Source organism: Chiroxiphia lanceolata, chromosome 1 (genome assembly GCF_009829145.1).
Source record: "Chiroxiphia lanceolata isolate bChiLan1 chromosome 1, bChiLan1.pri, whole genome shotgun sequence".
Classification (NCBI taxonomy): domain Eukaryota; kingdom Metazoa; phylum Chordata; class Aves; order Passeriformes; family Pipridae; genus Chiroxiphia; species Chiroxiphia lanceolata.
Window position 1 is genome coordinate 77,389,053 of NC_045637.1, and position 27,163 is coordinate 77,416,215.

General features: G+C 40.0%; 1 long non-coding RNA gene across 2 annotated transcripts; it reads right to left on the reverse strand.

Annotated features, from left to right (window-relative positions):
• Positions 1 to 6,322: 6,322 nt before the first annotated feature.
• Positions 6,323 to 25,471, reverse strand: LOC116780589. 2 transcript variants are annotated; one of them, XR_004354528.1, is made up of 4 exons: positions 25,378 to 25,471; positions 23,759 to 23,867; positions 15,743 to 15,780; positions 6,323 to 6,536 (listed from the first exon to the last, which is right to left on the reverse strand). It is a non-coding gene; the product is annotated as an uncharacterized LOC116780589 (long non-coding RNA). The 2 variants fall into 2 exon arrangements; XR_004354525.1 differs by lacking the exon at positions 25,378 to 25,471 and adding an exon at positions 24,200 to 24,372.
• Between the last annotated feature and the right edge of the window lie 1,692 nt (positions 25,472 to 27,163).

A 27,163-nucleotide genomic window follows, 5' to 3' on the forward strand; every position in this document is an offset into this window, starting at 1 on the left:
GACATCTGTATTCATGCATGTAACTCAGATTAAAACCCACAGCAACAACACTACCCTTGTGTAAGTAAGCATCACTGTCAACCCTGTTCCTGTACTCACTGAAACCCGTTGCCCTTTGGAGCCCTGCTATCAGCTCTTTCCTGTTGATCCACTTTGCATGATCAGATAACAAAGAATATCCCACAGCCACCTGTAAACCCTGCACATTCTAGTTTCCAACTGAAAACAGTTCTGTTCATTCATTATTTCTCTGCTCTTTCTATACAAACTCCTAATGCCTGTCAATTGTCCTACATCTATCATTTCGGAGTTGGTTTAAAACTGAAGGGAAAACAACAAACACAAACAGACAGGAAAGGTTTCCTTGGAGTTATGCATACTCCTTCTGCACTTCACCTAGGCTGAACAGCACAGTCTGCTTAAAGCATCCTACATGACATGGCAGGGAAAATGAACATCAGCATCTCAGTTACACAGAATTTTTTCCCATCATGCTGACTGACACATGAATTTATTTTCTGTCTCATCTAATAAGTTTTTGCTGCAAAGTAAAATTCTTTTTCATATTATACTAACCAACATGTTTAATTTAAAAGTTTTAATTGGGTCAGGATTTTAAACCGTCAGCTTTTTTTTAGTTGAAATGTGTTCTTTGGACTTTCTCCAATTAATATTTAAGCAAAGTGTATCCATCAGCACTTAACATGAATATCAGCTGCAAACTAAGAAAACTTGTGAGGAACAAAAATGCAGACTATGCAAACAAATCCACAAATGTCACTAATATTTGCAAATCAAAATAATTATACTGAAGACCACTGGAACTGTTCAAAGAAAAAGGGAGTATTTATACTAGTTTAAATTCTCACTTAACTTCAGAGGTTGAACTTCCCAGGGTAGACTTTGCAATTTGAAAGTACTGTAGATAAGAACATCAAAGCTACCAAACCGGAACAGGAAAAGAGGTTTCAGAGAATGGTCTGAGGTACTCGTCAGCAAACCTAATTTAGCATGATATTCAACTGTACCCCAGACAGAAGCACTTGAAGTATGGTACAGCTCCATTCCCCAGCTCTTAAAGACATACCTACATGCCTACTTCATCAGTCATACACCAGAGACTATAGCTCTTTTGTCTTCTATGTAGCAGTTTTCAGAAGCTGCCAAAGGTCATAAAAGTAACAAGGATAGGCAAACAAAGGGAAAGGTAGATTCGGGACTATAGTTCTGAGCTGAGAAACTGGTTGGAAAAAGGAAAATAGTGTGGGAACAACACTTATTACAATACAGTCAGTTTGACCTAGCAGATTTATTGACATTTCCTATTCTCTGCACTGGCATGGCCACATGCAATCCTAATAAATATTCCAAACTGTAACTACTATGAATTATGGCTTTTTGCTATGAGTTCAAAGCTCTTCATGACAGACCTACAGCCTGACTCATTATATTTAGAGCAATGATTATCCTGTATAAAACTTAACAGTTTCTCCTTGGGGGATACAATGGAAAACTTTCTTAAGTGCGTAAACCTAGCACAGTTGTCATCTAAGGATTCACAGAAGTGGTTAATGGGACTTTTTGAAAGTACCCAAACTCTCATCTGTGCCTGGAATAAAAGTTTCCCTTAAATATGGACATGTAGATACTCTTTAAACACTTAATTACAAACATTTAGTATTTTTTCCCATTGCTGTGTGCATTAAAAGGAGGGTATTCAAGCAACCTGCCCACACACTCAAAACACTTTAGTGTATTCTTCTGTCTCAGCAGCTGACTACCTTTTGCTGCTGTCTCTGACTCCAGTTCCTGTCAGTCTTCCTCTGCTCCTTTCATGAAGCCCATTTCCCTGTGGGTTCAGCATTCTTCAGACCTAGTCAGCATTGCCTTCATTAGGCTTCCTTGTCTTTGGGCTATGCTAGCATCAGAAAGGCCAGAGGTTCTTTTATAGTAATGAGGTACAGATGTACCTCTGCTTTTCAGTCTGTCCTGTGTTCCTTCCCTGCCCTGAACTAGTAAAATAGAAATTTATGCTCTTTACATAACATGGTATGAAATACACTTTAGGACAATGGTCCTAATTCCCTGCTAAATCTGGATTTGTAAAACATTGCTAGGGATGGGAAGATTTGAAGAATACAACCATCTACCAGAAAACTCCAGATAGGCCTTGTTTTTCCTATAAAGATGATTAAATTTCACCTTTTGGATGTAGATTACTTGCAGAAATTTCATCCTCTAAAAAAGATAGACTATCTGGCAAAGCAGAACACACATTGCTGAAGTTACTTTATCTCAGTGAAACAGGGACAGCTCTGTATTCATGAAAGTGACCATCAGAAAGGGTGCTGGTCTCTTATTATTTAGTCTAACAACTGAAGGAAGCAAAAGACCAAGCTATTTTAATTTTTATTTTTAAAACAGCTCTTACAAAGATTGTGACGGGAGTATTTTGTGAAAGACACTCTCACATCTTTGTTGAAATCAGGTCTAGTCAGGGAAGGAAGCTTTTGCTTCCTTTTGCTGCTGATTAAGAGTCTAGGGCTTAAAGGGCAATTCCAGACAAGGAGGGAGATCTTTATCGCTGCCCTTGGAACAGTTCCCACTGTTGTGCTCATTTTCCCCCCCCCTTTTAATCACAACTTACAGCTGTAAAGCATATCTGAGAGAATGGTACCAGCATATCAACTGTTCCATGAAGGTGCTAGATCATTCAGTATTGTTATGTTTTCAATACTTATAAATGTTTCTAATAATATGACATGGTTTCAATCAGTAAACAGTTCTTAAGAACTACCACAGCTGTTTTCTGAGTAGCTAAAGTAGATCAGCTTGTAAGAAAGCAGCACAGGACAGTCCTCCTCTAAAAAGTACAGTGTGGGCTGAAGCCATCTGGTGAGTATTACATGTCACCTGCTCTCAGCAATATTCATCTAGTGTCCAGTCCATACAGGAGAGATGTTTTACAATCTACAATCTACCTACAAAGCAGGAGAAGACCTTAGGATCAACTCTCAGCATTCAGATATAACGCATATCTTTAATCATTCAGTACAGTTATGTGGACGTGGTTTCCATGCTAAATTAGAGGGGGACGTGACAAATGGCACAACTTCAGTTCAGAAAAACATGAAAAACTCAGGGACTGGGGCAACACAAATGATAATAATAAGAATAATATAATAATAAATTTATAAAAAAAATAATAGGATGCAATACCTCTGGGCAGATTAACCCCAAGCATCAGTATGGGCTGGGAACTAACTGGCAGGGCAGCAAACTCAGTCAAAAGGACTCAGGCACTACAGTGGATGTCAGGCTGAACATGTGCGAACCATGTGTTCTCATAATGATCAAAGTAAACCATCAAGGGCTACCTTAGGGGGATCAAGGGAGGTTATTCCACACTCAAAGGGAGGAGTAGGGCATAACTGGTCTACTGTGTTCACTTCTGGGAACCTACATCCCTTCAAGAGGGAGAGGAGCTATAAAGTGTCTATCAGGTTGGCCAGGGACACAGAGAACATGAATTATGGGGAAAACCTGAGGCAGTTGTACTTCTTTGGCAAAGGAAGGGCTAAAGGGTGATCAGTAGCAGCCTATGACTACACGAAGAGATCACAGAATCACAGAATTGCACAATCAATTAGGTTGGAAAAGACCTCAGGTCATTGAGTCCCACCTATGACTACAACACCTTTGTCCAAATTTTTTTGGCTCTTTTTACAGAGAAAGAATGGACAAGCAATATTAGGCATGTCTAGTTGTTTGTTTTTTTTTTCTCAGCAAAAGACTTAATATGTCTGGATGTGTTACAGCTCTTTTTCTCAATGGTATAAGTTCAGCACTTCATTTTATTATGTGCTAATTTTATGTCTTTCTATAGCCTTTATACAAAAAGAATACTAAATTACAGAAAACTTAAATCACAAATTCCAGATTGAATCATACAAAAGAGAGGCAATTGATTAGTTCATCACTGCAAAAGTTCATTTGTTTTAAGGGCTTTAAAACTTGCTTCAGATTCTCTCAGCAATATTTATTTACCTTTTATTAACTGCCATTAGGGCTACAACACTGCAAAAAGCATCAGGCAAAAGGAAATAGATGGAAAAATTGAAAATCTTACTATTTACAATGTAACATATACAAGGCTTACGCAAAGCAGTTTAATGATCTGTGAGCTTGATGCCTAGCCAATTTGAACTTTATTCCTGAGAATCGGATTGTCATCTAAGATTTTGGTTTGGTTCAGAACCAAAACTTGGATATGAATTCCCACCCAGTTCAAGAATGCTTGGATCTACACTTACCCTGGGACTACAATATCAGTGAAGGGTATGCTAATTTAGGAAAGCTAAAAGGAAAAGAAAAATCTAGGATACCCCAGGTAAAAATTGCATAACACTGGAAGAATGGAGGGAAGTGGAAAGCATGCTTGCTTAAGTAATGTTTAGACCACTAACCTCATTTATCAGCAGGACTAATATAGCTTGCAGAGATAAAGATACAATTGTAAAATTCAAACAAGTAAGTGGTAAATTCATAGGTTCTCTGCAGCCAAACAGTTATCCAAAGATGATATCAAGGGGCTGCTGGAAGTCTGGAAGGTATTTTCTAGGGCTGTTTATATTGCACTGCACAGCGATGAAAGCTATTTTTGTGTTAGGATTGTGTCAAAGCCATTAGGGGAAGCTACCCCGCTAAACCCAGAATTAGAAGTCTCGTGTGCTTGTGGGGGGGAAGAAGAAAAAAATTAAGACAAAGTCCCTGCCCTGAGAATTCTGCTGCTATGTGAATTAACATATCAAGTAACATCTAAGAAAATGAAGGAAAATAGTTTTGGTGAGAGGAAAAACACCTTACAGTCTTGAACGGTGTACAATTCATTTCTTTGCTCACTTTATTTTGAAGTAAGTGGTAAATTTCTAAAAATACAGATCTTTTTACACTTTCTATATAGATTTAACAGGGCATGTGATGATGACTGTAGTTCTCCTTGACAGGATAAGAAACTCCCCTCAGCTGTATTGCTTGTTCCTTGGTAGCTCTGACCTTTCTCAAGAAGTGAAGAATATTGCCCCCCGGCTTCATTGCTTTTTTCTTTGTTTCCTTGCCTTACAGGAATAATGAGATCTATATATCTGAGAAAAGGATGATCTATACGCTGCTGATCTGCAGCATTTACTGCTAGCTGTTGCAAGGTGGCTTAGGTAGCAGTGGTGCTGTGAGCAGCAAGTTGGCACTATGAAGAAAAGGTTAGTTCCAGATTGCAAGAAATCATTCAATTTTATTTTTTTTCAAATTAATCTTCTGTGTCTCCATAAAAGAATTGATTTTTAGCTAATTGGCTGTCTTTTGGACGGTTGCAAGAGGTAGATAAGCTTGTAGGACAAAAAGCAGCAGACCAATCAACAGTACACTGGTTCTTCTCTACGCTACCATCCTACAAGAAAAACCAATCCACTTATCCTTAGGGTTACTCTGAAAATGCATTGGAATATTTTTTCTTGTAGCAGAAGTCCTTGGAAAACACTGCTAATGGTCAACCTGAGGCTGCTCTTCTCCCTGAGCTGTTCCACAGTTCAGAGAAAAATTCCCATGGCCACATGATTAGTAGATATAGCTGAACTAATAATCTCCAGGAGAAGTAGGTAAGTTGAATCAAACTTTCTAAATACGCATTGACTGTCAGGTTTTTATTGCTCGCTTGCTGCAAAGTGCAGTCATAACACTCAAATATGAAATCTTTCACTGGCAGTAACTACATGCCTTTGGAAAATACCAAACAACATACCTGGCTTCTGAAACTCTGGAAACAGCAGAAATATTTGAATTATTAATGTGTCTCCCTCACTATTGCCTGAAAACTCAAAAGAAATAATTTATTCTGTTAAAAAGCCATACCCTAGAATTTTAATGCTGAGTTTCAAGAGACGGGAACAAATGGAATAAAGCATCTGAACTGCACACACCAACACCTCAGCTACTTGCTTTGTCCAGTGACAGGAGGGAGTGTCAAGTATGGGTTGAGCAGAGACAGATTAATCTAGCATGACTTTTTTTGTGGCAGGGTGACATAGAAAAACTCTAGGACATTACTATTGCATGAAAACCCCATAGTCAGGAATAAATAACTAGGAATGAAAGACTTAGAAAAAATCGTCAGATGAGGAATTTGTTTATGAAAGTACACAACACAGTCCTTTTAAAAAGTAGATATTTTTCTGTTGAGCAAAAAAGGTCTTAGTGCTGTGAGGCTCCCTTGTACATCTTACTGTTATTTTACATTGCTGAAGGACTGTTCTGTACCAGCCTGGAGCTGTTTAACCTCCAGACATGATCTAATAATGTCAGGAAGTAGTGAGGGTGGGGTTGCTCCACGAGGGAAGAGAAGCTGGGATCCTCCTTGGTGCCTTTACTGATGGGTGCTGTCTCACAGGGTCTGAACACATCAGGCTGGTGTCAGGGTCCGTTGGCAGTCCCAAGCAAAGCAACCGATGAACCAAGCTCAGGGTCCCTCCGGAGGGTGCAGTCTGGAGCAAAAAAGGGCAAAGATAGAGACAAGGGTGGAGGTGAGGCTGCAGTGTAGGTCTGAGGTCCATACATGAAGCAAGGCTGGAGACCGAGACTCCTCCAGCACAGCTCAGACCAGGACTGGGTGCCTCAGGAAGGGTTGAAATGGGGTCCTGAGCCATGGGCAATGTGGTGGTAGCCACAGGAGAGGCTGTGCAGGGACATTTGGGATTGGTAGTGCCTTTCGGGCCATAGCACTGGAGCTGATTCTGCCTAAGGATATCTTTCATAAGTCTGAACTTTTGAGACCAGTAATCAAAGTCTTCTCTTTCACTAAAGGCTTTGGAATCTGTTCATGTTTCTATACATCAGTCTTCATTAACGAATCTACAGTAGAAGCCTGGCTTTCCCAGTGTAATTTTAAAGTTATTCGGTTCTGGGTTGTATGTCTCCAAACATTTCCCAGCATTCACCAGTGCAAATTTCATGCTTACAGTCAGTTCAGGGGCATTGACTATTCCTTGGCCAGGCCAATTACCCAAAGAAACTGAGGGACAAAACAGAATCCACTAGGATTTATTCAACACAAAATGGTCGTGAAAAATATGTCACTGTTTTTCCCCCTTGCCAGAGTTACACTAGGTACTCAAAACATTCAATTTATTACCTGCTTGAACTCTCCAGTTTCCACATACAATGACGTCAAATTCTGTCTCAGGCCCAGTTTACTCTTTTGGTAAAGTAACTAGAGAAACTCTGCTTGTCTGAAACGTCTATGACTTTCTTTCCACACAAGCATGACTAAGAAATATTCCTTCCCTCATTTGGCTCTGTCCATGCCTATGAAATTTGTATTACTCTCTTAGAGGGATGGTATGGCTGGATCACACATTCCCAACATGTTTATAAAGGTATCAGACATTGTGGGATGATCTCACTTCCACCCAGATAAGCACATGAAAATCAGATGTCTCCCATTCCACTGAACAAGACCAGGTAACAGAACAAACACGATGTAGAAATTCCCAGTGAAGATAAAACTCACTTTTCTATTTTTCTTTCTAACCAAGTGTGGGCTGAAAAACAAAATTATTATGCTACTCCCTGAACTTCAGGTCCAACACCTGAGTCACCCTGAATGTGAGGACCAACACAATATTTCACTGCTTTTTTTTTGTTTTGTTTTGAACTCGATCTCAACATCACCTTTTCACTCCATTTAAGCAGGTCCATCAGCAGTGCAGGTGCTGTGTGCAGCACATCTCCCAGGCACGTACCAAGGGAGACAGCCCTACCTCCCCTGAGGCTCAGTAAGGAGTCATCCTGTTCACCAGAAGTTACTGTACCTTTGAACTCAAGTTATTTGTCAATTTTTTTCCAAACATTTGCATCCTCAGAGACCTTGGAAATCCCCAGCTCACGCATTTTCTCAGACTAAACAGTTTATCCATTCTTTTATCTCCATTATTGCATTTATGGTTAGTAGCAATTCTCACAGCGTGTATTAAGATAAACTAAGTCTCACCTATTTGATGTCACAGAATCAGAGTATTCTGAGTTGGAAGGGACTCACAAGGATCATCAAGTCAAACTCTTAAATGAATGAATGGGGATTGAACCCACAACCTTGGCTTTATTAGTGCTGTACTATAATCAACTGAGCTAATCTCAGGGTCATCAGTGAAGCCTGCTCACCTCCTTTAAAGCCAGTCTTGTTCATCACAAAAAATCACAAACATTCCTTATGCTGTGGATGAGGGATAAAATAGTACAAAGGAACTAAAATTGCTGAACTTGGTGAGGTAAGGATTGCTTGGAGAACCTGTGCCACAGGAGCTGTTGTGGGCCTCTGGCTCCTTGCCCTGTGCTCTTGCATGCTCTGGAGCAACACACAGGAGGGACAGGTTACAGGACAACTCTGGGGGCTTCCCTGCAACAGCTGAATTAGCAAGGAAACGGTAGGGGATCTCTCCTGACTTAGAAGCAGCAGACCACATGGGGAACTGCCTAACGAAAAGAGAAGACATACATTTCTCAATCTCATTTTTTTCACTTTGGTGCATCCAAAATCTGTTTTCTTATAGCCACAATGTCAAGCAGAGTCTTAACACCTGGAAGAGCAGGATCATAACAGCATAACCATGCTGTTATTTATTATGCGACGAGTGAAGCTGTGCTCCAGGGATTTGCTCTGCTTTATTACTTTATTTCATTCTCTAGGATAATATTTATCTCCTCTCTGTGTGGATGAGCAGTGATGAAAACAGGTGTTTAGTATTCCACTTAGCTTCCATTACAGTGGGTAGTAACTCATTTCATGTGCATGCTGGTGCAGTCAGACCAAAATGTAAGTACACAGAAGCTAAATAAGAAAAAAGAAACCAGAGCCATCTATAGGTATTTTAGCATCTGTTCTCCTTTGCATGCTTACTGTTCAGGTATATGGGCAAATTCACTAACAGTTTAATCACTCTCCTCAATATTTCAGAAGAATTCCTAATTTGTACTCTTAACACTTCACAAGGTAATGGAAAGACAAGACAAGACACTTTGGTTTATCATCACAGGGGTGCAGCTGTGTTTCAGCTACCTAATATTGCTCTGAGAAGTGGATTTCTCATTTCACTGCTCAGGGACAACATTTTGACAGGAAGTTGAAGAATTCCTTCAAAAGAATGATTTCAAATTGAAGAAAGCATTTTGTTGAACTTAAAAAGGGAGTATTTCATATTTTTAATTTAAAGAATTCCCTGGTCATCTTTGTTAGATATTTGCATCTCTTGGGGCTATTTTCCCTTAATTATCCATGTGCTATAGCAGCAGAAAAGTGGATTATTGATGATTAATAATATGGAGGCCACTGCTGAACTGAAGTTGAAGCTGGCCAGAAATGTGGGGACAATGAAAAAAGTTTTTTCAAATATATTAATGGAAATAGGCAGTATAGAAATATCATTGACCCATTACAGGATGAAGATGGTCACTCCACAAACAGGGACATAGAAAAAGCAGAGGTGTTTAACTCTTTCTTTGCCTCTGTCTTCAACATGGATGATGGACCGAGAGGGTCTCAGTGCCCTGAGCTGGAGGACCATGATTGCGAGAACGATCAACTCCCAGTTGACCCTTAACTTGTATGGGATCTGCTGCTGCAGCTGGATCCCTACAAATCTATGGGGCCTGATGGGATTCATCCTAGATCCTCAAAGAGCTGGCTGATGTCATCACAAAACATCTCTTCATGATTTTTGAGTGGTTTGGAGAATCTGGAGAGGTCCCAGCTGATTGGAAGCTGGTGAATATTGTCCTGATTTTCAAGAATGGTGAGAAGGACGACCCAGGAAACTACAGGCCTGTCAGTCTCACTTCAGTGCCCTGTAAATAATGGAAAAGATTATTCTGGGAGGTATTGAAAAACACCTGGAGGATGCAGCAATCATTGGTCACAGTCAGTATAGTTTCATGAGGGGAAAGTCCTGCTTGTCAAACCTGATTTTCTTCTATGACCCCCCTAGTCAATCAAGGGAAGCCAGTTGATATAGTCTTTTTGGACTTCCGCAAAGCTTTCCATACTATCTTACGCAGTATCCTTCTGGATAAAATGTCCAGCACACAGCTGGATTAACATGTTATGAGATGGGTGAGCAACTGGCTCACAGGTCACGCACAAGAGTCATGCAAGTGAATGGGGTAACATCAGGCTGGTGACTGGTCATTAGTGGGATTCCACAAGGCTCCATACTTGCACCAGTTCTTTTCAATATTTTAGTTAATAACTTGGATGCAGGACTCGAAGGAATATTAAGTAAGTTTACCAATAACACTAAATTGGGAGGAGCTGTCAACTCCCTCAAGGGCAGAGAAGTCCTGCAGAGAGACCTCAACAAATTAGAGAGATGTGTAATCACCAACCATATGATGTTCAACAAGGGAAAGTGCTGGATTCTGCACCTGGGGTGGGGCAACCCTGGTTGTGTGTATAGACTGGGGAATGAGATGGTGGAGAGCAGCAAGGTGGAAAAGGATCTCAGGGTCTTTGTTGATGGTAAGTTGAATATGAGTCAGCAGTGCCCTGGTAGCCAGGAGGGCCAACCATGTCCTGGGGGGCATCAGGCAAAGCATCACCAGCTGGTCAAGGGAGGGGATTGTCATGCTCTGCTCTGCACTAGTGTGGCCTCACCTTGAATATTGTGTGCAGTTTTGGTCACTGCAATATAAGAAAGACACGAAACTACTAGAGAGCGTCCAAAGGAGGGCTGTGAAGATGGTGAAGGGTCAGGAGGGGGAAGCCATACAAGGAGCGGCTGAGGTCGCTTGGGTTCATTAAGCCTGGAGAAGAGCAGACTGAGGGGAGACCTCATTATATCTTCAATATCCTCATGAGGGGAAGAGGAGGGGCAGGTATCAATCCCTTCATTCTCATGACCAGTGACAGGACTCAAGGAAACAGCATGAAGCTGAGTCAGGAGAGGTTTAGGTTGGATATTAGGAAAAGATTCTTCACTCAGAGTGTGGTTGAGCACTGGAACAGGCTGCCTGGGGAAGTGGTTACAGCAGCAAGCCTATCTGTGTCCAGGAAGCATTTGGACAATGCTCTCAGGCACATGATATGCTGAGGAGAATGAGAAATCCGACTGGGAAAGATATCAGGCGTGGAGAGACGTTTACAGAGCCTGAATGGACTGCTATTTTACCGGACTGACTTATCTCACGGACTCTCATGTTATTCCCCAGTTCATCATTGGTTTTATATCAAGTTTAATGTACCCCAATGTTATTCCCTTTTGTCCCTTAGATTTTCCCTCCAAAAGTTGTTTACTCCCCTGTTCTCCCCTGTTTTCCTGCTCCTCTGTCACTGATTGGCTGAGAGTTGCCACAGTGCAGAGTGAGCCCCCATTGGTTCCTTCCCCTGGATACCCACGGGTCACACCCACCTTTTCCCTGTCTCCCAATCCTGTCTCACCCTTAGTTGTCAGTCCCATGCACCTCCCCAGTTATGAATCCTCCCCTCAGACTTACCCTATATAAGTCCCTGTGTTCTCTCAATAAATTGGTATTGCACCCAGACCTGTCAGCTGCATCTGAACCCTTTGTGTAGTGCTGTGTCCCTGTCCCTTTTCCCCTCGGGCCGTGGCAGTATGCTTCTTGAGGTGTCCTGTACATGTCTGGGCATTGGACTCAATGATCCTTGTGGGTCTTTTCCAACTCAGCATATTCTGTGATTCTGTGTAGCAATATAAAGTAAAAAATAATCAAACAAAAATTAAATTAGATGATCTTTGCCTACATTCCAGAGGAAAAAGAGGACCTTATCACCCTGTGCTGCGTGGGAGTAATAGGTTTTCTGATGTTCCTACTGAGCACTCAGTCACCAGCTCTCAGCCAGCCAGCTCCCTGGGAAGGTATATTAGTCCAGCTGGGCAGTTGGTCAGACCTGAACAGGAACACAGCCTTACTAGGCAAAGAGCAGCAATGAAACCCAGCAACACCCAAATACTCAGTCAGTAAAGCTGCTGCCTCTGGGCACCATGGTAAAGCTAGCTCTTCTCTTAAGCTTCTGAGTGACTATCTCTCTTGCTAAGCTTTATGTTGTATGCTGCTCTTCAGTCACGTTTAATAGTGATTCTTCAACAATTCATTCCTGCAGCTGTGGGATGCAGGAAGTTCTTGGTGGCATTACTCCTGTCTGGAATTTAGGAATGGAAGAAGAAAATCCTCTGTGAAGGTACCATATGAACTGTGACAGAACTATTAGTACTTAGCTGTGCCAAGGATGTGCTCTTCCTCCATCCTTTTATAAGCTGACCTAAACTCACTCATCCTACAGGTTTTAACCCCAGTTGGGCACAGCAAACAGTTTATTTGTGCCCTCTTTCAAACATGTATAGCAATGTGCCCAATTTTAAAACTTAGCAGTTGTAATATTTCTGCTAACCAGGTCTGGCCCACCCAGCCAAACCCACCTGTGCACTTGCAGGGTATATAGCAGACGCCACCTCCCTGCGCTAGCAGGAACTTCTGCCCATCTCAAATGCTTAATTAGTGACTGCTTGTCATAAGAGTTACCACTGAGATTTCAGTCACAGGCATGACATAAAACTCTTACTTCTTTAAGTAAACAACATACACCTACAGTAGTTAATTTGATGGAATTTCAATTAGTTTCCAGTAATTGTCACACACTGACTATCATGGAATTATTACATCCCCAGTAAAAAGGCACTATAAAATAGGTTGAGTTACCATGGTACAACACTATGGAGCAGAATGAAATCAATAAATAAAATAGTTCTATTTATATCTTTATATTAATAATCATTGATTTTGGCCTTAAACTTTGGGGAATATAATTACGGTCCTATTAAGAATATTTACCAAGAAATGGCTCTCTATACATATATTCTAAGGAAATGCTATATAATGTGTCTTTTTCACGTATGTGAAGACACAAAGTTAAGGGGAGTAGGGATCTATCACTGCAGTACAGGAGTATTTGTGATGGGACCTCCAAGAGTCAAGAACAGAGTGTGCTCAGTGCTTGAAAGAACAACTTCCTTGTGTCACCGATGTTAGTTTCCATTTTTACCACTCACTGTTAAGTTTAATGACTATATCAACTTAAAAAGTTAAAAAGACACCATATGTGATATTGAGTTTATTATTAAAGAAGGGTAAATATTAGGAACTGATTGCAGCAGTTTACTGAGATGTGGCAATCATGGCTCCTTCAGAAAAACAAAGGAAGTCACCCTTAGGAAAAGTAATGATGCAGTATCCTGTTGACTCTAAACTAATATACAAAGAGATATAGATTCATATCAAAGAGGAAAGGATGGGGAACCTGGCACCACTAAAAACCTTCTGGACAAAGATCTGCCTTTTTGCTAAAACTCTGTACTTCGTAAATAGACGAGAAGTGTATAAAGAAGAAGACATATTATGAGGGGCAAGGACAGGTCTTCTGCAAACCAAGCTTGTTTTCACTTTTGTGCATCATTAGTTAATATTCCCAACTAGGGACAAAGATAGAAAGAAAAGAAAGTAATGTAAACACTAATGTCTCATGTGTCCTTAAACTTCAGTCACATGTTAAAGCTTTCATCAAGGGGAAAACAAATTATGTCATTCCTTCCATGCCTTCTAGTACTGACAACTTGCTATCAGCCATCCCTCTCTGTTCATTCAGATTTAATTAAATAATCCAGAGGAAAAACCAAAATACCTATCTGCAATAAAAAGTATCAAGACATTTGCTAAAAAGGAACAAAACATATGTGTAGAGATTCTTTAATCCTTCTCAAAGTTTATAAACTTTGAATTTTCTTGTTTAAGATAGTCCATGCAAGCTCTGCGCAACAAAAGCTTTCTATTAATTGCTCATTTGAAGACTAGTAATAAGTACTTCTTCTCAGAGGGTCCCAATTTGGGCGCAGGCATCATGCTGTCATATGGAATTCAGCAGCGAAATGCAACTTCCCACAAAGTTTTAGTGTAAAATGCAAACATCATAGTTTACTATAACCCTCGGAAAAGCAGACTGTGCTGTTTGCAAAATCAATTAAGCACTGTGTTTGCACAGAGCAAAGGGACAGTGTTTGAAAAGGGCTGCTCTCCCTTGGCAACAGCAGCACGTGCCAGTAAAAGAGATTTTAATTCCCTGCTCTTAGCAAAGAGACATGGAGGTGAGCCCAGGAGACAAGAGCTAGATGTGAAGGCAGAACAATGCAGCAGGCAGAGGAGAGCTGTGGGCTGGCAGACCCCAAATAAGGAAGACTGGCTGTTTTGGGACATTGGGCTCTTTTCCAATATTGGGCGCCTTTCCAATTTTTCTTGTTTGGTTGTTTGGTGTTTTCTTTTTTTTTTTTTTTTTTTTTTGGTTGTTTTTTGGTTTTGGTTTTTGTGGGTTTTTTTTTTTTTGTTTTTGTTTGTTTGTTTTTTTGTTTGTTGTTTTGGGGTGTTGTTTTGTTGTTTGTTTTTTTTTTTGTTTGGTTGGTTTTGTTTTGTTTTGTTTTGTTTGTTGGTTTGGTTTTGTTTGTTTGTTTTCCCCTGCTGATTAGGCTCCCACAGAGCAGACAGGTAGATCTGGGCTCCTTTCTATGGTCTTCTGCTTTGAAAGAAAAATCTCACTATTCTTCCTGGTCTGCAATACTAGATGGTTCTGGGATGCAGACCAGCGTACAGACTGCTCGGAGCCACACAGCATATTTGGTGCTGACTTCCCCTGCCAAGTTTCTGCAGTCCCACTATACCATGGGAAATGTCCACATGTAGTCTTTGATTCTGCAGTGCGAACAAAGTACTCTTTATTCACACAGAGAAGGAAAGTGAGCTCATATGAGCCACTAGCTGACTGTGATCATATGGTCCAATGCCTGTAGCAGCTCCCATCTCACACATCTGTTCCTCTGCACCTTGAATACAAGAACCACAAGAGGCCTGGCTCCCAAGTCAGAGACACACCACAGCTGCTGTAATGTGTACATCAGGATTCAAAGTTGAAGGCAGAGGGAACGAGTACAAGGTCCTGACTGAGCGAGAGGACAAATATGAGAGCTGATCTCCAAACTGATGTGGTTCTCAGGTGCATGCATTTAGCCCAGCTCATACATTCAGGGTCAAATGTAACACGTGATGCCAAGTTTGGATTCTGAACTCTCAACACTAGCAATGTTTGCAGCTACTCAGACTCAATTTTGATTTGAATTCATCTCCATTGTATGTCATTTCCTGAAAATGACTGCTTTGGTAATTTTGGGATATTATTTTAGCTGTTCTTTCCAACCTGTCAGAAAGATGATGTTAAATTAACATTAGTGACCTAAATTAAGATTGAACTTCATCCAACCAGTTTGAAGCATTTCTCACTAGTATGCTGAAGAAGTAATTAATTCTATTATTTGCATCTAAAGGCACAGTTAAAATCTTATCTATATACAGCAGAGTTCCCAAACTGCAACTTTTTATTGTTTCTAATAGTATTGCCATGTAAGTGAAGACACATACTTGCCAAAAAGGGGATGCATTTGGAAGGAAATACTGTCAGAATGAAGGCAGCTAAACAGACAAAAGTAAAACAAATGCAGTCTTGTTTCTAAAAATAAAATTTGTTAGTAATGCCACTTTCAAATAAGGAAGAGAAAGCTCTATAGTATAGTAAATGGTATTTAGATCTTGTGGTGTTAGTGTCACACTCAATAGCAAAGAATTGGGATAAAATTGTACCTACCATTTCAATGTCTTTTGGTGAAGATATCCAGATGTGCTCTACAAATAGTAATGAAACAACTGCTACAATTCCTGAGAGACACAGAAGTACTATTACAGGAAGAATTTTAATTTAAATAATTTTAACAGGATGCTCAACCACAGAAACATTAAGATAGTTTCACAGCTAACATAAATATCCTAAATGTCACATTTTACACACCAGCAATATACCCTTTGCATTTCTTAATTCACTGTAACCAAGCTTTCAGAACATCTTCTTTCTGTCTCCTGTGACTAGAAAACCCACTATATAGTACAGAACATTATCTTGGACAATTTTTTCAAGGTTGAAAAACAAAAATTTCTCATTATTATATTTGTGATTTTGGGTGCTAGAATGTGATCTAAGTTTGATGTATGTTTTTGTACAGATCAAAGGAGTTGAAAACTCAGCTGTGAAGTGATGGGCATAGCTGTGCTGTCCAATTCATGGCAAAGGGGAGTATATTGAGTCCCTTAGGCTATAGTCTTTCCTTTGAATCCAGCTCTCTTACTGAGGTTCTGGCTGCACTTGTCCCCCTTGTTTTTTAATGCCTGATGTTCTTATTCATGCTCCCCTTGTCCAGATTAAGCTGATCACCCACTGCAGTGGAAAAAAGCAGCATGACAAGAGGAGACCTCAAGAACCATGGATCCTATTTCTGTTCCCTTGTTCTGTCATGTGTCCACATAGAGTATCCTGGCAGCATCCACTGCTTCCTCATATGTTTTGTGGAGCAATGGGCACTGTTGGAAACCCCAGCTAAGCACCTCCTCCAGTTGCATTTTTGAGCATTTAATCCTTCACCCCATCCCTTTTACATTTATCTTCTGTGGAGTCACTTGTGCTTTTTCCTGAGCTTGCAGCCTCTACTTCTCCCTTTTGGTGTTTCTCTACTCTCATTTGGTATTCTGTGGGGACTTGTTCCCGAGTTTAAGGGAAGACCAATAACCCACAACAGACACAGGGGAATGCAAGAGTGGGGCCATTATGTAATGACATGTCTTCTAAGTGCTTTCCCAGCTTGCAGCATTTTGTGGCTCAGAGGCTCCGATGCACTGAGCAGGAAGACGTGTCTTTTAAATTAATAGAATCTGATGGATTTATTTTCCATTTGCTTGTCCAAAGAGATGCTTTATCAGCATTAGTCGATCTGTGGCCACACACAAAGTAAGAGAAGTTTTTGCATACATGCAGTGTAAACCCTGAGGGTGTAACATCTAGTTCTCTTTGGCAATAAGTCCATAGATGCTCTCAGATCTTTCAGGAAGATTTTAAACCATGCTTTAGAATATTACCACTATTAAAGAAATATTTTTCTTCTATTTTCTGACATTTTTGCTCTGTAGTTTGTAAGATGATTATGCGCAGGCTTGTTTTAGTCAGGAGCTTAAGTCACCAGTGGATAACAGTAATGATGAGGTAATATATTTAGATTGCCTAGAATTTTTTTTATATTTGGCTGTTCGTCCCTGACCATATTAATTCCCAGAACAACAAGGGCAGATATTAATTTTTCCAGCATATCAGAGGAGTACAGCAAAGACCTTGACAGTATTAAAGCTTCCATTGCCCACTGCAATCCCTACTGAAAGGTTAGTTAGTTATGTACTAGCTACACACCACAATTTTGTGGTAATGCCCCACTGATCAACTGCCCCTGCAGTGCTAAAGTCACTTGAGATTCATTTCGTGCAGCAGTATTCCAATGAATGCAAATTTCATATTTTTCAAAATGCTCTCTTTTCAAATTGTAATCACACTTTATGAGTTTACACTGATGAGTCTGAGCTAATATAAAGCATCATTTTCTGTTGCAGCATTTCCAGCTGTTGTCAGTGACAACAATTAATATTCTAATTGAAATATTTAAGTAACAAGGAGAATCTCCAAGTCACTATGCTTTAAGAAAAGTGTAGACACACAACAATTCTGTTTCAAAAGAAGGTTCCCAGAAAAGCTCTTGCAGTGTTTGGTCAACATTTTTGCAAATGTTCACAATGCCCAATTCACAGAGTACTGAAGCATCTGAAATACCACCTGATCAGGGGCAGTGGGATCTTGTGACCTCTGACAATATGTCCTCAGTACTTTGCTTTCTAGTATTATATTTGTAATATGAGATGAAACGTATCTGCTTTATCAGTCAATTACTGCTTTATGGTGCATTGCATCCCCTCTTAGGGCATCACAGGATACCCACGTGGCTCAAGCATTAATGAATTTTTTTTCTCACAGTGACAAAGTGAGATAACATAGGAGTTATCATCTCCAGCTGACATAACCTTTTAGAAAATACTGGTTCTGGAGGAATATACATATCTAACGTATCTGTATATCATTGCTACAGATAAAGACAGGCTCCCTTGAACCTGAGATTGGCCTCTGAGAGTCTTTTATCCCTTTTCTATTATATTTTTCTTATTTCTCCCCTTCTGCTTATACTACTACTGTGAGTTAATGCAGGACAATGCAGAAGACTTTGCAAGCTAGTGTATGATTTTCCTCATACAACCTGTACAGGATTTCAGCAAGAAACCTATAAATATCTGGATTTGTTTGGATTGGCATGTGGATTTTTCCTAACATGTTAAAATTATCTGGGTAAACTTCCTTGATGCTTTTGCTAAAAGGAATTCCAGGGCAGATTCAGGAAACTTGATCAGTGAGTCGTCTGTTGCTGCAGAGCTACGTTATAGAATCAGTAGAAGAATTAGTACACATGTAGATAAATGACACACACTTCAGAGGATCAATGTTTTTTGTTAAGGAAGTCACATCTCATAAATCTCTTGGAACTTTTAAAGGTACAGCCTGATTTAGTCTTTCTGGATTTCCAGAAAGCTCTCAAGGAAATGAGGCAGCCTTCGCATTCAAGGGAAGATAATTCCATAGATAATTAAACAGTTAATATACAATAGGAGGAAAAGCTTATTTTTAGCTGTGGAGAGGGACATCAGCAGCACATTATGGTGAAATGTGGTAAGGCTGATGTGATGAGATCAGCTGTTCAGAACAGTCATAAAAAAAATTAGAAGGGCACAAGCAGCAAGGTGAGAAAGTCCTACAATTATGTCAGTTTACAGAGGATAGGAAGAATGAATTGCATGTAGTCCTTACTGGATTGAGTGACTGGAATTTCAAATGAGAGTTGAAATTCAATTTTAAGTGGTGTTCATGGAAATATGCACTTCCAATTTAAATATTAACTGATGGATTCGAACAAACTAATATATCTTACAAATCAGAATTTTCTTATTAACATGTGGATGCATCAGCTCACTAGCTTGCTCAGAAAGCAAGGATAGTGTCGAGAGTTACTAGCAAAGATGTAAAAGGCAGACTATATCAGTATGTCACTGAATACTTCCATGGCACACTCCCGTTATAAACATGGTGTGCAGTTCTATTCCTTCAACCTAAAAAGGATGCAACAAAAATAGAAGAGGTCTAGTGAAAGCCAGCAGGGTGTGGAAGATCTTCCCCACTAAGACCAGGACCTTTCAGTTTGGAAAGGGGATAGCTAGAGAGCAACTGAGTCCTACAAAATTGTGAGTGGTCTGGAAATTGTGAGGGGGTATTGACTGTTTGACTGTTCTCCCAAGAGAAGAATTGTTCCTCATGCCAGATTAGAAGTAGGGAGGTTTCAAGTAAGAGGAAAAGGAGATATCTCCTCATCCAAAGTAAAGTTAAGTGATTGCAAAAAATCCCTTGCCAAGGGGTGGTGTGGATGCTGCTAGTGTACATGCATTCGAAAACAACCAAACATTCGCAGAACAGTATCCATCAAAGATCACGACATACAAAGCCTGCAACATCTCCTCTGGAAGCCAACAAAGTGAAAATTGCCAAGGGATGGAAAAGTATTCTGGGAACATATCACAACATGAGTATTCTGATGCGTTCTTTTCTAGGTATTAGCTGTTAGGCTGGTCATACCTTTCGTATAACCCTGCAGAATTGTTACACCATTTTCTGTCCTCGCAGCCATGAGGATGCCCCCTTACAAATATTTCTCTAAGGATATTACAAAGGATATCCCTCTTATTCCTTTGTATCAATTTTATACCACAATGTAGAGTAGAACAAGAATCAAAAAGAAAGCCGCTGTTTTGGCTTTTAGTATAAAATAGATAATTTCAAAACTGTTAACCTCCACTTTCCTCAGTCTATGTGAAATGCCAAAAGCTTGTAATTCTGTGAATGCAGTCACTCATTAGCCACGTGCTGACTTTCTCTACTGTGCAATTCTGCACTGTTTGTGTATGCAACACACAAACCATGCACAGCAGGTGTCATGTTCAGCTCTTTTCTAATATGTTTGGATGAGCTGCTTCTAATTAGTTATCCTTGCAAACAGAGTAAGAAAATATGGTAAATATGGTCATGTGAGTTGTCTACCTAATAACCCAATTAAGTCATTGTTCTGTGGGGCCTGGCTGGAAGTTGCTGCCGTGTATGAAATAGAAATAATCTATGTATACTTTTTTAAGGGCAGTCCATCATGGCTTCTGTGAAGAAATATAATGACAGTTCAAGTGTTATTGTGTAGACCATTTTATATTTTGCATATATATTTAATCCTTAATTTTTGCACAAAATACTTGGTATCACTAATTAATGCCAGAGCTGCAGCTGGATGTGTTTAATAGTGGTCTAAATACTACACCAAAAGGTGAAGGTCTGAGTATTTTAAGGATCAACACCTCATCTGAAAGGTTCAGCCAATATACTCTGGATCAATCTGGGAGACCAAAAGTGAACACAATGAATACTGATTAAGTTTCCCACCATGAAATATTTTCATTTGCATGAAGTTTACTCTCCTTATTTGGATTCTTGTAACACAGTTCTCATACACACCAGGCTGTCTCTAGAGACCCGACAGGTAAGAACCCACTCACGAGTAAGCTGACTCAGCACTCTGAATGTTAGAAAACAGGCCAAGCAGTCTCATTTAAGTAAGATGATAGCCCATTTAAAGGTCTTCAGTCCATAATTTAGACAAATGCAGATGAATAGAGTACAAATATCTGAGCTTCATCTCATGCTAGCCTTAATGTCACACATTAGATACTGGCAACCGGTGATCTGCTCTAGTACTAGTCTTGCAGTGACTGAGCTGCAGCTCCAGTTTAATTTGCACCTGCTTGGAACTGTGCTAAGCTCTACTGCTGTCACAGGGACCAGGCGCTTGGAGCCCTGTGGGGTTGTGCTGGTGCAGTTGTGCCAGATGGTGGCTATGTATAGTGTGGAGAAAGTTTGACGTGGCATCTGCCTTGAGCTACTAAAACCCTAAATATGCTTCACTTTAAAAAAAACCATCTGATATGAATAACATCTAAATTGAGGGTCTTATCCAAACACAGTATCAAATGATGGTCTAATCCTATGGCTATTCTCAATTACTGAAAAGTCAGGATATATCCTTGTCTGGGATGCTATACTGGAACGTCTAGGATTCCTTTTGTAACCCCTGAGAGTAGATAGCTCCAGGCAAAGCAGCTTTAAAATAGCAACTCTAAAATTGCCAAAAGCATACTATTGCTAGATAGCTTTATTTGAGTCTATAAAAGCAGTGATGACCTAGCTTGTGGCTTGGCGTAATTTTAGAGAACATGGCAGACAATAGGGGAAACTCTGCCAACACTAATATCACATTTCTAAGAACTATCCAAGCAATATTAACTCAGATTAATTATATGGTGTAAATGAAATTCTACCCAATAAGTACCATTTTCATGAAAGAAGGAGCAAATTAAAAATGAATACTAGACCCTATGTTGAATTTTAAAAAGTTCATGCTGCTAAATTCTCCCCCTCCCTTCAACTGAACTTGATGGGGTCTTCCCAGAGTAAAACAAAATACATTTGACTTGGTAGAGAGGATACGAGTCTCATGTGTGCAGAACTTTCCCTTCAGACTAAATAGGTACAGGAATTCCTATTTCCTTCAGTTAAGGTATCCTAGATGTCACTCGGAAGTGCCTACATGAAGAAATATATTTGTTAACAAAGACCTGCTCATACATCCTATGTGTGGACCTTTGCACACACCCTTTCTCCTCCCCTGGACTCACTTGGGCTACTCCGCACGTTGAAAGGCTTAGATTTACTTCCTTTTTAATTCTACGTAGTTTGCATAAAAGTGTCTTGTGTGGCATATTCGACTTCAGAGGCTTAGTCACTGCACTCTGTGATATAGTTGCTAAAGGTTTTAAGATTGTCCCTTAACAATCAGACAAAATTGAAGAAGGGCCTTTGTGGTCATGAACCGCAAGAAAAATTTGGTGCTACCAAATGGGAGAACGACAAGATTAACACAATTAAAAAAACCCCCAAATCTGAACCCAATGCAAATGCCATTCAAAAGCAGGGATTTACATACTTGTTTGTTCTCAGAAGTATGAAGTCAGAGTTCATGTACTATGAGCTCTCTTCCTCTTGGTTATGAATTTTCTTGCACAAGCAGCTATTTAAGATGTACAAGGTAGTGGAATATTCTGATGAAAATGTGAAACTTTGAGGAACTGAATTTCTCTCTAAAGACTCTTTCTTTGCAGGGGTTTAGTGTAATGCACAGACTTTTCACTATAAATCTGAGAAGATAAATTTTGCTTCCTTGTCTGCAGCTAATGGCTTCCTGCCAGCACTCATGGTATTTCTGACATATTTAAAATACCAATTATCTGAAGTAATGGTGACCCCCTGCCCTTCTAAAATTTTTAGCTTTGCACATAGGGAGTGAAGTTGAAAAGCAGATGGTGAAACTAGGAAACTGAATGCTGCTACTTGCCTGACTGTAGTGTTGTTTAATTCTAGAATTGCAAATCTTTTGGAGGTTCATTTATTTTGTGTTTCTTTTGTTAGTTTGGTTTTGTATTTTTTTTTTTCCCTCTATGGACTCATCGGGAGTCTGTATTTTTACTTAAAGGAGAAACATAGAGAGCTGTAAATCAACACAGTCCGTGTTTTCTTAAAGCATAAACAGTATACAGTGTGCTCCAGTTCCTGCTAAAAGTCTTTTAAACTAACAAACCATTCGAGTCAATCATTGTAATGGCTTAAGGGAAATGCATGGCCTGCACAGTCCTTCCGCTTCCCTGCAGAGTCATTTGTCTTTTAAAAATTAGTTTTTGCACCTGGGATGCTTCTACAGAAGTAAACATATTTTCTAGGTAAACGCTCATTCAGTATTAAATTGTCCTTTCAACTGATGGCCTTCAAATTGGTATAAGAGGATGGGAGGAGCACAGTAGTAAGATGAGAACAATCTTAATGACCTTGCTAACGCACTCTCACCTGCTGTGGGTCTCAAACAATGACAGATCACTTAACTGAAGAACCTGCAGGCAACTGAAAACTCAAATCTCAGCCTGAAATAATTTTCTGCACAGACTGTACTGTGGAGCACCCTGTACCCGTCTCAGTCAGAACTGTGTGCTACTTTTCCTTCCTGGTGAACAAGACAACTGTTTCAACCTTCTCTATTAGAGGCAAAACTAACTTTGCCATGCATTAAAAAACAGGGAGAGCAAAGGGACATAAGCAATTTAAAGAGGAGTACTTAAGCATTTGGGAAATGCTGTATCCATCCAGATGAGGTGCATTGTCATCCTTCCCCTTACCATATTTGTGCAAAGAGACTTGTTCATCAACCATACCTTCTTACGAACTGGATCCGTCCATACCTACTGTATTAGCCTGAACAAAAACTAAACAGAGTGTCATGTCTTCTGGTAATGTCAACAAGGCCTTTTCCTCTTTTTTTTTTTTTTTTTTTCCAAAATACTGGCCATTTGTATTTCTAAAATCTAAGCTTAGTTCTAATTTTTGTTACCAGTAAAATACCTTAAGGCTCTATGCCCAGTAGATAACATTTTAGTTTTAATATCGCATTTACATGAGTGATAAGTAAATTATTTAAATTAAACTAAGGGATAAAGGACAGGAGTTCTGCAGTGTTCATTCCCTCCTTGTTCCCTCTTGGGGTACCTGAAGCCATACATGTTCACAAGTTCAGCGACTGTTTTTTGATGATTTCACATGAAAGTGATTTTCTTTTGAGCTCTTCCTAGCTCAGCCTCATTCCAGTGCTATAAACCTGAAGAAAACATAACAAAACCAAGGTCAGGGACAACATCAGAAAATGATCAGTGTGTATTCTGGCACTAAACAAAATATATCTAATTACTCTTGCATTTTTTTTTTTTTGCAAGTCCTGTTACATTGGAGTTCACTTATATGTCACAGGACAGTGATAAAATTCTGTAGACTAAAGTTCACTAAAACTGAATGTAATCTTCTCATTCCTAGCCATGGTTTTCAGACTTCAAATCATGCATGTAGGACCCACTTTCCAAGTCAAAATTCCTTTTTTTCAAAAGTGTTCAAACAGGTCTGACGAGAACACACTCCAAAACAATATAATCTTACTTGTTAGGGTTTTACTCTCTTGATTGTAGTATCTTGTAGTATCTCCATGTTCCCTGCTAATACACAATGACTCTACCGATACTGGGGAGGACCTATATGCCAAAGAAAGATCAATTAAGAGTAAGCCTCTTTTAATAGTCAGATACAAAATCCGAGCATACTTTTCACTGGCTAATAAGTTCAGATAATTTCTTTTTTTTTTCACTTTTCTTGTTTTTATAACTAAAAAACTCTTGAGTTTAAATACAGGATAATTCAGAATGAACTAAGAGAAAACATATTGCTATCCCAGGTACAGATATTTTATCACTCCATTAATTGTCCTGTGAAGTTTTTGGGTTATGGAAAAATAGGTAAGATTAATACTACCTAATTGTTACATAACACATAATTGTTTGACTCAATAATGTTTTTAACTGTATGAGAGTAGTAAAACACTGCATGCTACACCGGGTTGACTAAGGAGGGGTGAACCGGCCCAGGCCGGAGACCCAAGGTCTACAAGGCCTCACTAGGCCTCACTCCCCCACACAGCAGAACCACCAGCAGGGAACCTGTGCCTTCAGAACCACTGGAAGGAAAGAGTGCAAAGGCCTCTCCTCCCTTCTTCTTTATACCCCTGGTTTACGTAAAATTCATAGGGAATACTGGGTATGTGGCCACTTCCTTGGTTACAAACTGGTCACCAAGGAAGGCCTAGACTAAAACTAACACGGTGCTGTAGATGGCTTTCTGCTTAGTGTGTTACATCAAAAGATTTGTTTCTTCTATTTGCAAATACACCTCTTAATGAAATAAATTTTTGTAAACCTAATTTTGAAGATGAAAACATTGATCCAACACTATTCTTAAGTATTTAAGTGTTTAATCTTCCTGGTTAGCCATTTAAACCCTTAAGCGGTCTCTAGTTTTGTGTCGGAAAAGATCTTGTGCTGCTACTTTGTGATCTTAGCTTTTCCATCTTCCACTGCTGTTTCCAGGCATTCTGATATGACATTCACTCACTCATCCAGCAATTTTAGTTTCCTTTTGCTCTCACACAACTCTTCACCATTACAGTCTTTCATTATCCATTTCTACTTCATATGCCTGGGAATTAATCTTCTTCACAACTATATCCACTGCTTCTCTAATACAAGCTTATCTATAGTCATGACTGAAATAAGACTCAAACCTACCAGTGTTACTTCCACTACTGCACATTAAGTCTGAATCAGTGCCAGCTGGCAGTGGATGGGAAACCCCAGTTACTTCACTGAGCTTCTGAATGAGTCTGGAAAATGATGATTTGTTCACATATTAAGACTTATTTTATTAAGTAAGAATAATAGTGGCCCTCATGTTCTATGATATTTAATGTTTCATACCAATGAAGTCACAATTTGTTTTTTAGACTAATATGGTTACTGCCAACTTTAGGGAAAAAAAGGGAGATCTGTATCACTGAATTTGACTGAATGTGCTTTGGGCCAAAGCCGACTGTTACCTTCTGGCTTGGGGGGAGGGGAAGATGTCTTAGAAATAATAGTAGTTTTTAATAAATTCCTCTTTCTGAAACAAATACCAACAAGTATACTCCAAGTTCCAAGTAGCTGGATCTTACATTTATGGAACTAACAGGGCTTGTTAGTGGATTACAAAACATTTTTTCAAAATTTTCTTTAATGTTTTTCATACATAAAATAGAAAAACAGTCCAAATCCCCTACATGTGGGATTGTAGGAGTGACTAAAGGGAAAGGCAAGCATACAGGTGGGGAGCACATGCCACTCTGTACACAGCGTTTTCTCATGGTTTCTTCCTCTGCCTCCTGACACAATATCAACTAGTACCTTCAGGCTACAGTACAGATTTGCACCAGCAGAGCTAGGAGGACAGGCTATGTTTGCCCTTCAATACAACACCGGATGATAGGATCATAGGCTGGAGGGACCTCAGGAGATCTGTATTCCAAACTTTTGTTACAAGCAGGGTCAGGTGTGAGACCAGACCACATTGTATAAGGCTTTATCCAGTGTGGTCTTGAAACTCTCCAAGGATGGAAAGAGACAGCCTCTCTTGGTAACCTGTTCCAGTTCTTCACTGTTGTGACAGTGAAAAAAATAATTTTATTTTCTTTGTTCCAGTGCTTTTTCCGTTTTCCATCCTGAACATCTCTTGTTTCAGGTTATGCCCACTTTGTGCGTCCTCTCACACTTTGCTGTGAAGAGCCTGGATCCATTTGCTTGATGCCCTCCTCGCAGACACAGGCAACCTAATGCTAGGTCCCCCTGAAGCCATCTCTTCTCTGGGCAGCACAAGCCTTGGACCCTTTAGTGTAGCGCTATTAGTTTCCCCCACAAGGCAGGTGCTCCTGACTCTGGGCAGCTTGTGGTTCTCCACTGAACTTACTCCGGTTCGTTAATGTTGTTCTTGTGTTGGGAAGCCAAAACAACATGCAGTATTTGAGATGTGGTCTAAGATGCTGAGAAGAGAAGGACAAACCTTCCCCTTGATGTCCTGGCTGTGCCAATGTTGACACAGCTCAGGATGCAACTGGCCATCTATGCAGCCAGGGCACACTGCTGGCTCGTGCCCAGCTTGTCAAGCCCCCAGGTCCCGTTCTGCAGAGCTGCTCCCAGTCAGGCAGCATCAACCTGTGTCCTTGCACCAGGTTGTCCTTCCTGTCCAGGGGCAGCACTTGGTATTAGTCCTTGATGAATTTCAACTGGTTTCTCCTGTCCCATTCCTCCAACCTGTCTACGTCCCTTTAGATGACAGATCTAAATTCTATACCTTAAGTGCATCAGCAATTGCACCCCAATTTGGTTCATTTACAAACCCAGTGAAAGTGCAGTCAGGACATTGATAAAAATGCTAAGCAGGACAGGTTGCAGGAAAAGACCCAGAGTACTCCACTTGTTACTAGCTAACAGATAAAGTATGACCTATTAACCTCTACTCTTACGAGCCCCATGAGTGAAT